This window comes from Lucilia sericata, unplaced genomic scaffold (assembly GCF_015586225.1).
Source record: "Lucilia sericata isolate MDLA Ls3-8-SP2 unplaced genomic scaffold, ASM1558622v1 Contig000015F_arrow, whole genome shotgun sequence".
Taxonomy (NCBI): domain Eukaryota; kingdom Metazoa; phylum Arthropoda; class Insecta; order Diptera; family Calliphoridae; genus Lucilia; species Lucilia sericata.
Window position 1 is genome coordinate 333,891 of NW_023994054.1, and position 12,925 is coordinate 346,815.

The window sequence follows — 12,925 nt, forward strand, 5'->3', positions numbered from 1 at the left end:
TTAAGTAGTGATTTGTAAGCGAGCTTGGTAAGTACTTGCCTTCAATGTCGTCACCGTTTTAAAATAATGAGTTAAAATGCTAATGAATAAGTAGTGAAAAGTGGCTTTTTAGCTCATTACTTTTCCATGTAAGTTTTTGCTGGGATTTTAATATATTATTATACATATTAAAAATTTATTATAATTAAAACCGAATACTTAACAAATAAATTAATATAATTTTAACATATGTATGTAAGTAGTATGTATGTAAGTGGTTTAACCTCTTACAGGTTTTTATATCAAGTTCGTAAGTAACTTTTGAAATTCGTTAAAATTATATCATTTATTCACTAGCTAAAATCCATTGTTTTAATGTTCTAGTGGTTATAATACATTACTTAAAAATACTTTTGTAAATAAAAATCCAAACAAATACAGTTTTTGTCGAATAAGTAAAATGTATGATAAACTTTCATATACCTATGACCTTCCATTATACATATGGGGAATATCGTGTCAAGTGATCCAACTTTTATAATCGATGTCTTCCGATTTGAATGAAATTTGCACCAAGGTAAGTACTATGGGATAGTAGGCCAGATAGATAGTTATCCCACAAATTTTCAGCTCTATCTGTCAAGAACTGCCGGAGTCAAAAGGGGTTAATGTTAGACATTTTGGTCATACAGGGTTTTATTCAAATGAGTGTAACTTTCCACCTCTTGGTCCTAGCAAAAAATGTCCAAAGGAGGTCAGATAGCTATTTCTTCATTCTTTCCAATTTTTTTTTAAATTTGTTTAAAAACTTTAAAATAATTTATAAAGGAAATGGTCTAAGCTTTCATTTGAGCAAAAAAAAAAACAAGAAAACATTCATTTTGAAAAATTAAGTGCCAAATATTGGAAAAAAATATATTAAAAAAATTATTGAAAAAAATTAAAACAAAAAAATTCTGGAAACAGTGAAAAGCTATAGCTTTGGACAATTTTTAGCTAGGATCAATAAATGAAAAGTTGCACGTTTTTGAAAAAAACCCTGTATGACCAAAATGTCCAACTTAAAAAATTAAATAAATTTAAAGTTATGTCAATCTTATAGTAAATTAGCTATGCTATAATTGTGATAATTACCGACTTATTGTAATTTAAAACTTTTATTTGTGCCAAATGTCAATTCTTCATAGAACATGAATGCTCATATAGACAATTGAATATTTTTGGAATTTTCGCCAATTAATAAATATCTAACAATCTAAGAAATTAAACACGCTAGTTTTAGTGTTTTTTCTTTAATTTCTTACTATTTGTTTAGGCATTTTATAACTAGTTTCTATTTACAGTATTGATAAATGAATTGTTTGCACTCGACATGAATGTTGCATTTCAATTTCACAAAACAAAAAGGTGATTAATACAACATAATTTTATTGTATTCATTTCTGTTTTTTTTTCTTTTATTTAGTGCTATTTTTGTTACTTTTTCTGCCAAACGCACTCTTTTCTATACTACTACATCATATGTGCATTAGAAATTCTACACCTGGTCACGCAACAGTGCTAAAATGTGGTTTTATTTTCTATACCACCATCATTATCATCGTTATGGCCAACACCAACACCATCACTGCTACTATGTATAAAGCTTATCGTCAGAATGCAGTTTAAACATTAGGGTGGGATAAAGGAAATTTTTTTAGGTTGTATTTAAAATAATTTATTTTTTTACAGGCGTATTAGTAAGTCTTTTGAGATCTCAATCAATCTTAGTTTAATCTGAAATATTTAATAATATTTCGAAATTGTTTCAAAATCTTCAGAACATTTTTTATATCAGTCAACTTACCCTAATAAATATTTGTGTATATTGTTGGTATTTTTTTTTTTTTTTTTGTAACAAATTAGAAAACTCTTACTGCATGTACTTGTATATTTTGTATGTATGTGAGTGTACTCGTAGTTAAACAAAATGAAGAATAATGCACATGTTTCTGTTGCCTGTCTCGATCTATTCAACGATACTCATACGTTCAACGCAATTGTAATCAAATGCAGAGTATAAAAAGAATAATATTTTTTAATGAATAAATAAAAAATAAAATTATTTAGAACGCGGTTTTGAAAGTATTTATTTCTATTTGTGATTAATATACAGCATCATATCATTATTAGAATTTGATCCGAGGAAAAAACGTATTTTTAAACCACCCTAATGTATACAGCTATTCGATTAATAAAAGATCTTCACTGACCTACATACATATATCCTGCCAAGCGTGGTACAGGGTAGCATCCTAAAATGATCTAGCCATATCTGGCTATTTAAAACACAAGCCTCAGCGGGATGAACTTTCGGTTCACATTCACCCTAGTCCCCATATAAGATATCCTTCAGAAAATTATTTTAACGTTAATAACTGACTTATAGATACAAGTAGAGTAAAGAAATTTTACATAAACAAGTTTGTTATTCGAAATTTATCACTCTCTAGAAAACTGAGAGTCCACCATTAACCCAAGTTAATATTAATGTCTTTTGTTTTTGCTTTAAAAAGATCTAATTCTCTCCTAAGCATTATTCATGAAAACTTATGAAATAAGTATAGAACGAAATAAAAAGAACTAGTTTTTTCATCGATTCATTACTGTCAATGAATCACGATCTTAGAGGATGTGTACAGTTTGTGAGCTTAAAAACACCACAAATATGAGACCAGATATGAAGCCGTAATATTTTATGTATACAAAGCTAAGACTCGGAGCGGCATTATCTTATTCGCCTTATAGTCCAGAACTTATTTTGTATATTACTAATTGTTTTTTTAGATGGATCTCAAACGTTCAAAAAAACAAAGAAATCGAATCAGGTCGATTCTGAACCTGAGCAAGGATCTATGGATCTAAACGCTCACATTGTAGTGGATGATACCTCGATGTTGGGGGACTCATGTCCTAATTCTATCGAGGTACATATCCCAACGGATGAAGAAGATGCGTTACTGGAATCTGTACTGCGTGACTTAAAAATCCAAAGGATCAGATGGATCAACTCCAGAAAAGCCTAATCCTTCGAAACATCTGCCTGCAAACTAAAAGAAAAAGGCTTTCATATATTCTATGGATATTTGGCCCAGACATATCCAAAAATGTAAACGTTGCCATCAAAGATGGATGTACCAAAACAGGCAAGATCGATCAAAAAATTCCATCTTTGTCGGTCGATAAGCCATTATGTTCGAAGATGCCTAACAAGCCCGATAGGGAAGGAAACCCTGATTCGACTAATTCGTCGAAGCAAGACGGCAGGGATAGTAAAGGATCGGCGAAAGCGGTTAGTCCGATGAAGGTTACAACTCCTTCAGCGAAAAGGCCTTACCTTAACACCAACAGAAGGTCTAAAAGGTCACTCTGCCGAAGAAGCAGCTCTTAAGGTTTCGTCCGAGATTCAGAAACTTAGTTTTCTGGACGTAATTTCTAAGAATTTTCCAATCAGTGTTCGTGAGGGATGTTATATCTTAGCTAGAGAAAGTGTTACAGAGTTTCACTATCGCATGTCCAATTTTGTATAGGTGTGCCGTAATCCTGTGTACCATTGTACTACTGAGACTTACTCATTTTCCGGAGGTTTCTCGCCCTGCTCTCGTTAGAGTCACCCCATAGGATCTTTGTGGTTCAACAAAACGTGTCATTATTACAAAAGGCCTTATGGGTTTCTCTCACCCATATTTTTAATTCTGCCCTCGTTGCGTCAAATGGTTTTGGGCTCGTCGGGTTAACTACCTCAGCTCCTTTCCATTTAAAGCTGTTACATTTGCTCTTTCGTTGTCGACTAATCCCGAGTGTTCTTGTATCCATTTGATGTAAACCTTATCTCTGGGAGAGCATTCGGATGAAGCTTTATTAAATTTGGCTTTTAGAGCTTTCTTACATTTGCCTACCGGCTGTGGGTAAGTTAAGTCGTGTGGGTGCTCGGACTTCCGCCTGGAATCTAGTTTTGTGATTACGTAAACAGTGGTATATTTCTGTTTCTGGGTCTTCAATATAGAACCTTAGGTCTACTTCGCCCCCTAATTTAAAGTCATCCGTGCAGCAACGGAGTCTTACCTGTATTTGCTCTAGTGTTTCGCTTGACCAAGACATTCTATCAGTGTTTCAAAGCTTAAAACTTATTCTGTGTCTGGCATCCAATCGAACACGTCCGATGATTGTGTATAGCCTTCCAATGTGTCCGGTATACATTGAGGAAGTGCTGAGATTCCTTTTTGCATAATAATGGGAGAAAAATTATTCTACCTTAAGGTTGGCTAAAGGTCTCGAAAAAATGGACTGTAAATTTACTCCATTTTCTTAAACTTTCTAGTATGATAAGTATGATAATTTTAGAAAGTGAAATTAAATTTCTTACATAAATGTGCAGCATTCTTTCATAGTACTGGTAACATCTTCGTTTACAAATAATAAAGAAAATGAAAAAAAATATCCGGTGTCGCTCTAAAAACCAAAAAAACGTTTGAAAGTAACGACAGTGACCTTCTTTCTGGATGGTTAACAATGTTGTTAAAAATGGTGTGTTGAATTAGCCGAAAACAACAATTGTGGGTGAAAATGTAGGAATTATCAAAAGTGCTTTTAAGTAAATGTCAAAATTCCAGGACTAAAAGATGTTATTTAGAGCTTTGCTAGTTACAATAAAAAATAAAGTGAAAAGAAACTGTCAAAAATGGCCAATTTTTGGAAATGAAAAACTTCGCAGTAATTATACATATACAATGGCTATTGCATATTAGATCTTTTAAACTGCTACATTTCCCCCACTTCTGTTGGGGTACATACATTCTTTTAGCAGCGTGGTATTGATGTCACTGAAATTTGGCTGACATGTGCATTGATGTGCTAACTGCATTCATAACAAGTAAGAAAGTATAGTCGGGCGTGGCCGACCATATGATACCCTACACCAGTTATGAATATTAAATGTGATTTATTTTTCATAATAAAGCATTTATCTTCAATATTCCCTTGTTCCGATACATTTAAGCAATTTATGGATGAAAAACTAATTTTCTGAAAGAGGCTTTATATGGGGACTAGGGGCAAATATGGACCAAGCCCGATAACATTTTGTGAATATATTTATATTTACATAATATTTTATTGTGCTGAATTTCATCGCGATATTTGTGTTTATAAGTTAATTTGGGACATTCAAGTAATTTTCTGAAGGGGACTTTGTATGGGAGCTAGGGTCAAATGGGGCCCGATCTTTATGAAATTTGGCAGGGTCATCAAGACTTCTATAAAACTTAGTTGTGCCGTATTTTATCGATATATCTGTATATTTAACATAATTATGAGCTCAGAAGCCCTTTTCGGGGGGTTCTGTTCTATGGGGGCTAGGTTAAATAATGGACCGATTTTAACCATTTTCAATAGGCTTCGTCCTTGGGTCAAATAAAACGTGCGTGCCAAATTTCATCCAATTATCTTGAAAATTGCGACCTGTAGCTTGCGCACAAGGTTTACATGGACAGCCAGCCAGCCAGACGGACGGACGGACGGACATAGCTTAATCGACTCAGAAAACGATTCTAAGCCGATTGGTATACTTTAAGGTGGGTCTAGGACGAATATTTTTGTATGTTACAAACATCAGCACAAATCCAATATACCCTCCCCACTAAAGTGGTGTAGGGTATAAAAACGTGCTTGAGGAAAAACACAGAAAAAACCAGTCACTCTAAACATAACCATATTTATTCCGCTGTGCATAAAATGTCATTGACTTTCAAACTTTAGAAATGATGAAAAAACTTTATGTTTTCCAAAATAGCATTTGACAACAACCAAAAATAGTTTGTTTTGTCTATTTCGAAAAACAAATAAAACTGTTTATTTTGTTGTCTGACTGTTTTCTGTTCAATTGAAATGCATTTTTAATTAAGGCAATAATAACAAGACTAATGATATTGAACTGGTTTATAGCAATATATATAAAGAAAGTTTTTTTTTCAGTATTCCACTCCATATTTCTTTACATTTTATTTAACAATTGAGACGAATTATTGATAGATATTCTGACAATTATTGTTAGAAAATGACAAATGAAAAATAATACAGATAACAGACTGATAGACCGGCCAATCGAAAAAAAAATAAAAGTTTTTCCATAAAAATTAAATTGATACAATTTCTAAATCAAAGTGAATCTTCCTCTTGAACAGTTTTTAATGAAAAATCAAATTTGCAGAAATTTATTGGAAATAGAAAAATAAAAACATAAAACAAAGAAAAATCCAACAATGGTTAAGACCACTTTTGCATGCAGAGGAGTGTGTGTATTGCAGCAGTTTTGTTGTTGTTATGTTTTAAAGTCACCATGTGACCATCATTGGTGGTGAAAGTGTTTTTTATTATATTTTTTTCTGGCCTTATGTTTCTTTTTTTTCAAAGTCTTCTTCTTTATTGGCATTTAAAAAATTGGAGAGGCAAAATATACATATAAAAAAATCCCCATGATATGAAAAAAACTTTTTGCAAATATTTCTATAGAAAATTTTACCAAAAAAACTAAGGGGGTTTAACTAAATATGTACATTGTTTATATGCTGCAAAATTTAACTAAAAATGTAAATGTAGTTAGTGTATGTAAACACTTAATTACCCTGCATGCACAATCATGTTTAAATACTCAATTACAATTACTTGTAATTTTATATGAACTATTACCAGGTACAATTATTTATAATTGTCATCGTACCCATATTCTATATACGTTTTAATCCTCTCGTCCAAATTTGTATAATGCACGTAATCCTGTGTGTCCACTTAAAATACTCATCAATTATACTAACCTCTGACTTGTTCGTTCTGCAGAGGCTGGACTGAACCGTTTAGCTAATTTTTACTTCAAAATTTTAAATGGCCGACGTGCCACGCCCACATACAAAATAAGTATTAAAAGTAGCATATCTCAGAAATTTCAAGAGCTACAATCAAATCAAATTTTGTATGGAGAACTTTGACAACCATATGAACAGATGAGGGCGTGGCACCTCCTATATAAAAAATATTAAATTAGTATATCTGAGAAAATATAACAGCTAGAGTCCTCATTTTTTTTGGACACACTTTAATATCAACATGAATGTTTAGGACAAAAATGGAAACTATTATAGATAAAATCTTAAAATTTTGCTCAAAGACCTTTAACATCCATGGGAATATTTAGGAGAAAAATGGGCGGACTTTTATATGGGGGTCTTGGCACCTCCCGTACGGATTGAATACAAAATCTTGTATATCTGAGAATCTATTAGAACTAAAATTTTTAATTTTTTCACAAACTACTGTGACATTCATGTGAACATTTAGGTAAGAAATTGGTGGACTAGATTATAGGGGCATAGTACTTCCCATATAAATTAAAATCAAAATTCGTTTATCTAGGAAACTATTGGAGCTAGAATCTTTAGATTTTTTACGAATAATTTTAACATCCATTTGCACATTTGGGAGAAAAAGTTGCACATATGACTTAAGTACAAAAATTTTTATATCTGGGAAACTATTAAAGCTAGAATCTTAAATTCACTCATATGAACATTTGGGTAATAATTTGGCGGACTTTCAATAGGGGTTTGGCACCTCCCATATATCTGGGGAACTGTTAGAGCAGTTTGGGTTATAGAGGGTAGCAAAGCACACTGGTAAATAATAAAAAATAATTTAAAATAGTTTTTGCTCTCTTTTTATAGAAGGAACTACAACCGATTTCAGATTTAGGTTTTTTATAATTTGGTGCCCTACCTAAGGACCTATATGTATAAAAATATATTTTTGGTATTATAAAGTGTTCTACGTCGAGCGAAGCTAATATTAGTCTAATGGGGCACGGTCTAAACACTGAGGTGGGTGGGACAAAATTTCCCAACTACGATTTTTAAACATGTTTTTAATGATTTTACAAGTTATTTCCATTGTAGTTATGATGAAGTGAATATTCATGTCTGATCACATATTCCATGCGTTTTTCAGACAATGTTCACTTTGAATGAATCAATTGCATTTGACATATATGTCCCTTATGATCGTCTAGAACGATTTTAGCAGCTCATAATAGATAAGATCCTTCTGCTTACATCTTACATACATACATATATTGAGCATTGTTTTCACGTCATGGATATCCGGCTTTGGTGATGTTTTGGATTCTCGTAGAGGATCCATCTTTGATTACATTGTCAATTCCAGTAGATTCTTCAAGTCATGCTTTCTTGGTTCAATAATCGGAATGCCGTTCACACCTATTAAATATTTGAGGAAAATTATGGGATTCCTAAAAAATCTAAATATTTATTTGTTTTAAAAATATACATACATGTATTTATTTACACAAACATATCACTATTCTGAGAACCTTTATTATTTATTTCGATGTTATTTGTGATTACAAAAATCATGTAAAATCGTTTTTTTCGCCAATATTTGACAGATGTGACAAAGTTAGTAAAGCAGCCGTTTTACAGCGGACTGTTACAATATCGAACTAACTCAAAATTAAAAACTATCCAAACCAACCTCTTGCAATCACCATTACCTACTATAGGATCCAAATAAATCCCCGGAATTTCATTATCACATCTTTTTGATATGCCACAGCTGCATAAACAACAAACATATCAGCTAACACCAAGAAATTTTTTTTTACTTTTTTCCATTGCCTCTATTTTATAAACTTAGCAAAAAAGGTTACTGGCAGTATATGCATGAACAAGATAAGTACAACTAAAAACAAGAAAAAAATATGCTAAGGATTTGCCTTTTCACACAAATGAAAATGAAAGTTATGAAAGTTTAAGAAAAAAGTCACTGATTTACATGCAAAGAAAAAAAAAAGAATTGTTAAATATAAAATCTTTTAAGTTTTATTAAATATGTATTGCCTTTCATTGGATCGTGCATAAAGTCCTTTAGGGTTCATACGGTTGAATGAAATTTGGATCTTTATGCAAAAGTGAATTTGTGTAGGATAGGATAAAAATACATGAGATTTTTATCATTATTTGAAAGTAATATTATTATATTTTTGTTGCTTAGTGAGACAGAAAGATATAATTTTGTAAAAAATTTAGATAATTTTTTGTAAAATTAAATAATTAAGATAAAAGATTAAATATAACTTTGACTTTAACAACTGGCAAGGCTTATATTAAAAAATGTCTAGCAAACTACACCAATACGATGGTATGTGTGATTTAAAAAAAAAAATGTCTTTTGGCCAAAAATCTAATTTCCTGGCCCTGTGTGCTATGTTACCATGATTTGTTTATTTAATTCCAATTTTGCGGAAGTCTTTAGTGCACACTAAATATAACAGTTTTACTTTACTTCAAAAAAAAAAAAAAAACAAAAAACTATAAACAAATTTTCACCATCACGCTTTATTAAATAAAATGTTCATGTAAATAAGTTGCCATAAGAACTATAAAAACAAAAAAATAGTTATTCAACTTTTCAAGGCAACAAATAAGTAACGTTTAAATACTCTAAACAAAGAACAAAGTTGCAAAGAACCATAAAAAGTCATTAACAAGAGAGAAAAGAAATGCTAACAAAAGTGTTACTTTAGCAACGTTACCAGCTAAGATGGATCCAACAATGAAAGGATTTATATACTACATGAAACTAAAAGTTTTATGTGCAAAAAAAAAAAGCTTTTTATTACGGCTAAAAATACTACTAAAAGAACTTCCTCATTTATAACCTATAAAGGTTCAAGTATTATTGAAAGCCTTTGACCAATTTTCGTGGGTTGCAATGAAACTTTAAAGAATGTATTCATTAAGATTATTTTAATAAATAATTTATTTAATGTTAACTTCATATTATCTACATAACATTTAAGTACTCTAGTAATGCCTAATATGTATGTATGTAAGTACTGTCTACCTTTTTGTAATGACTTATTTAAGTCCTTATTTGTAAGCGAGCGTGGTAAGTACTTACCTCAAGCCAATGTTCTATAATTAGTAGTATATTCAATTATTCGGGTATTTGTTTTATTTGGTTTTATTCGCTTAATAATCGGATAATTTAAAATTGCCGATCAACGGTTGAGCGTTTGTATAGCCTAGTAATTAGTAAAAAGTGTTTATATTAGCTTCTTAACACATTACTTTTCAATGTAAGTTTTTACTAAAATATCATTAAAAATCAGCTAAATTGGTACAAAGAAATATAAAACAACATCCACAATAACTTTTTTACGATTTTCAACACATTTCTGCTTTGCTTATAAGGATAATGTTTTGCATTTATTTTTATTATCAATAACATTCATTTACTTCCCTGTCTTTGAAAAGGTTATTTTATATTATTTTAGTTTTTACATTCTCATCAGTGTTATTTATTTGTTGAACTTAACAAAAAATCGAATATAAACTTTACCAATAAATTTGAATTCTTTTAACACACATTTGTTTTATGTGTTTTTTACATATGTACATATAAATAAGGTATATATGTATGTATATATATACATAAGTTAAAGAACATATTACATAAATTATTTTTAACTAAATCATTTCAGTCAAAAAATCCTACATTACACTTTATAAAAACAAACAATCCTTTAAAGAATATTTAAAATTTTATGAACAAAATTTACTAAAGTATGACTTAAAAAAAGAACTTTTCAGAACGAAGTAATATGAGGTATTGCGGGGAAATAGTTCAATATTTGCTTGTTTTTTCTGATATATTAATAATAAAAGGGACTTAGAACACAATAAGTAATTTATCATACTTTCCCGTAAGATAATTAAGAAATCCGTTACAATTCTCTATTATTTATGTATTTCTAACTGATAATTTAAATTTACTTAAAACTTTAGTAAATAAAGTATGTATGTATAAAAAATTTCTATTTAAGTGTATGCAATTTTAAATATTTCTAATACCATTTCGTTATATAAATATTTACTCTCACATTTTTTTAACCTTCAACCCCTACCAATTTATGCAAAAAAGTAACAATAGTAGTTTCTTTGAAAGTTTTTTCCTAACCTTTTTTTAAAAAATTTCCATCAAGAAATCTACTATGGTATTAAAACTAATTTGGATAATCTGCTTATACATATAATGCCTAAAGGTAGGCTATACATCTTTTGGCAGACAAATGATCTTTTTATCAATTAAAAGAATTCTGTAGTATCGTTGTTTAACATGACTTTGTAAAGAGTTGCCAGGGTTATAATAGATTAGATTAGTATTAACAGTAACTTGACTAAATATAAACATTTTTTAATAATCTGTCGTCATATTTGTCTTTAATACAAAATTTTAGGAAAATATATTTTCGCTCACTATCTCAGCAAAAACTCGGTAACCACTTACTTTTCAATGACTACTACTTATCGTCAGCATTACTTGGAAGTTCTCTAGAAATGACTTTCTTTTAATCTGATATAGAAGTACTTTATTTTCGGCTTTGTCATTTTGTTTGCGCATTGTATTTAATTGCGTGTTAAGAATAAAAAAAAAAACAAAATTTGTATGTGAAAACCTTTATTTGACGCGCAATAAAATAGCTAAGCGGTGGTGCAGTGAGTAGAACATTCGACTAACAAACCGAAGTACATGGCTCGTATTCACAACTTACTCAACAACTTCTTTGTAAGCGAAATGGCAAGTACTTCTTTAACTCCCTATTTGTAAGCGAGCGTGGATGTACTTGCCTCCAATGACATCACAGTGTTAAAATATTGACTTAAAATGCTAATGAAGAAGTAGTGAAAAGAGGTTTTATTAGCTTTCCTGGGTATAAACATGAAATTAACAAATTACAGAAACATAAATAAATGTAACAATTTTGAAAGAAAGCTTTCACACATATAAAAGTTGATAAGAATGTGAAACTAGAGCCTATTTATAGCACTTCTGCATACACCGTTTTTTATAATCAGCTCTTATGTCCTTATATAAGGATTTCAAAGTTTAAATGTCTCACAATTTCAAACGAATATTTTTAACGTTTATATGTATCGTATGATACAATATTGGTATCAAATGAAAACTTGGAATCTGTGTATTCTATTTATGTATATTGTTTATGTGTATGATATAAATGGTGTGTGTAGGTATTCCTACTCATAGGTACGTTTACCTACTCAATAGTGTACCTTACACCACAAAATTTGTTTGAGCAATTAATTAGGTAAATACATTTATTTTTATACCCTACACCACTTTAGTGGGGAGGGTATATTGGATTTGTGGTGATGTTTGTAACATACAAAAATATTCGTCCTAGACCCACATTAAAGTATACCAATCGGCTCAGAATCATTTTCTGAGTCGATTAAGCTATGTCAGTCCGTCTGGCTGGCTGGCTGTCCATGTAAACCTTGTGCGCAAGGTACAGGTCGCATTTTTCAAGATAATTGGATGAAATTTGGCACGCACGTTTTATTTGACCCAAGGACGAAGCCTATTGGTCGGTCCATTATTTCACCTAGCCCCCATAGAACAGAACCCCCCGAAAAGGGCTTCTGAGCTCATAATTATGTTAAATATACAGATATATCGATAAAATACGGCACAACTAAGTTTTATAGAAGTCTTGATGACCCTGCCAAATTTCATAAAGATCGGGCCACATTTGACCTTAGCTCCCATACAAAGTCCCCTTCAGAAAATTACTTGAATGTCCCAAATTAGCTTATAAACACAAATATCGCGATGAAATTCAGCACAATAAAATATTATGTAAATATTAATATATTCACAAAATGTTATCGGGCTTGGTCCATATTTGCCCCTAGTCCCCATATAAAGCCTCTTTCAGAAAATTAGTTTTTTATCCATAAATTGCTTAAATGTATCGGAACAAGGGAATATTGAAGATAAATGCTTTATTATGAAAAATAAATCAGATTTAATATTCATA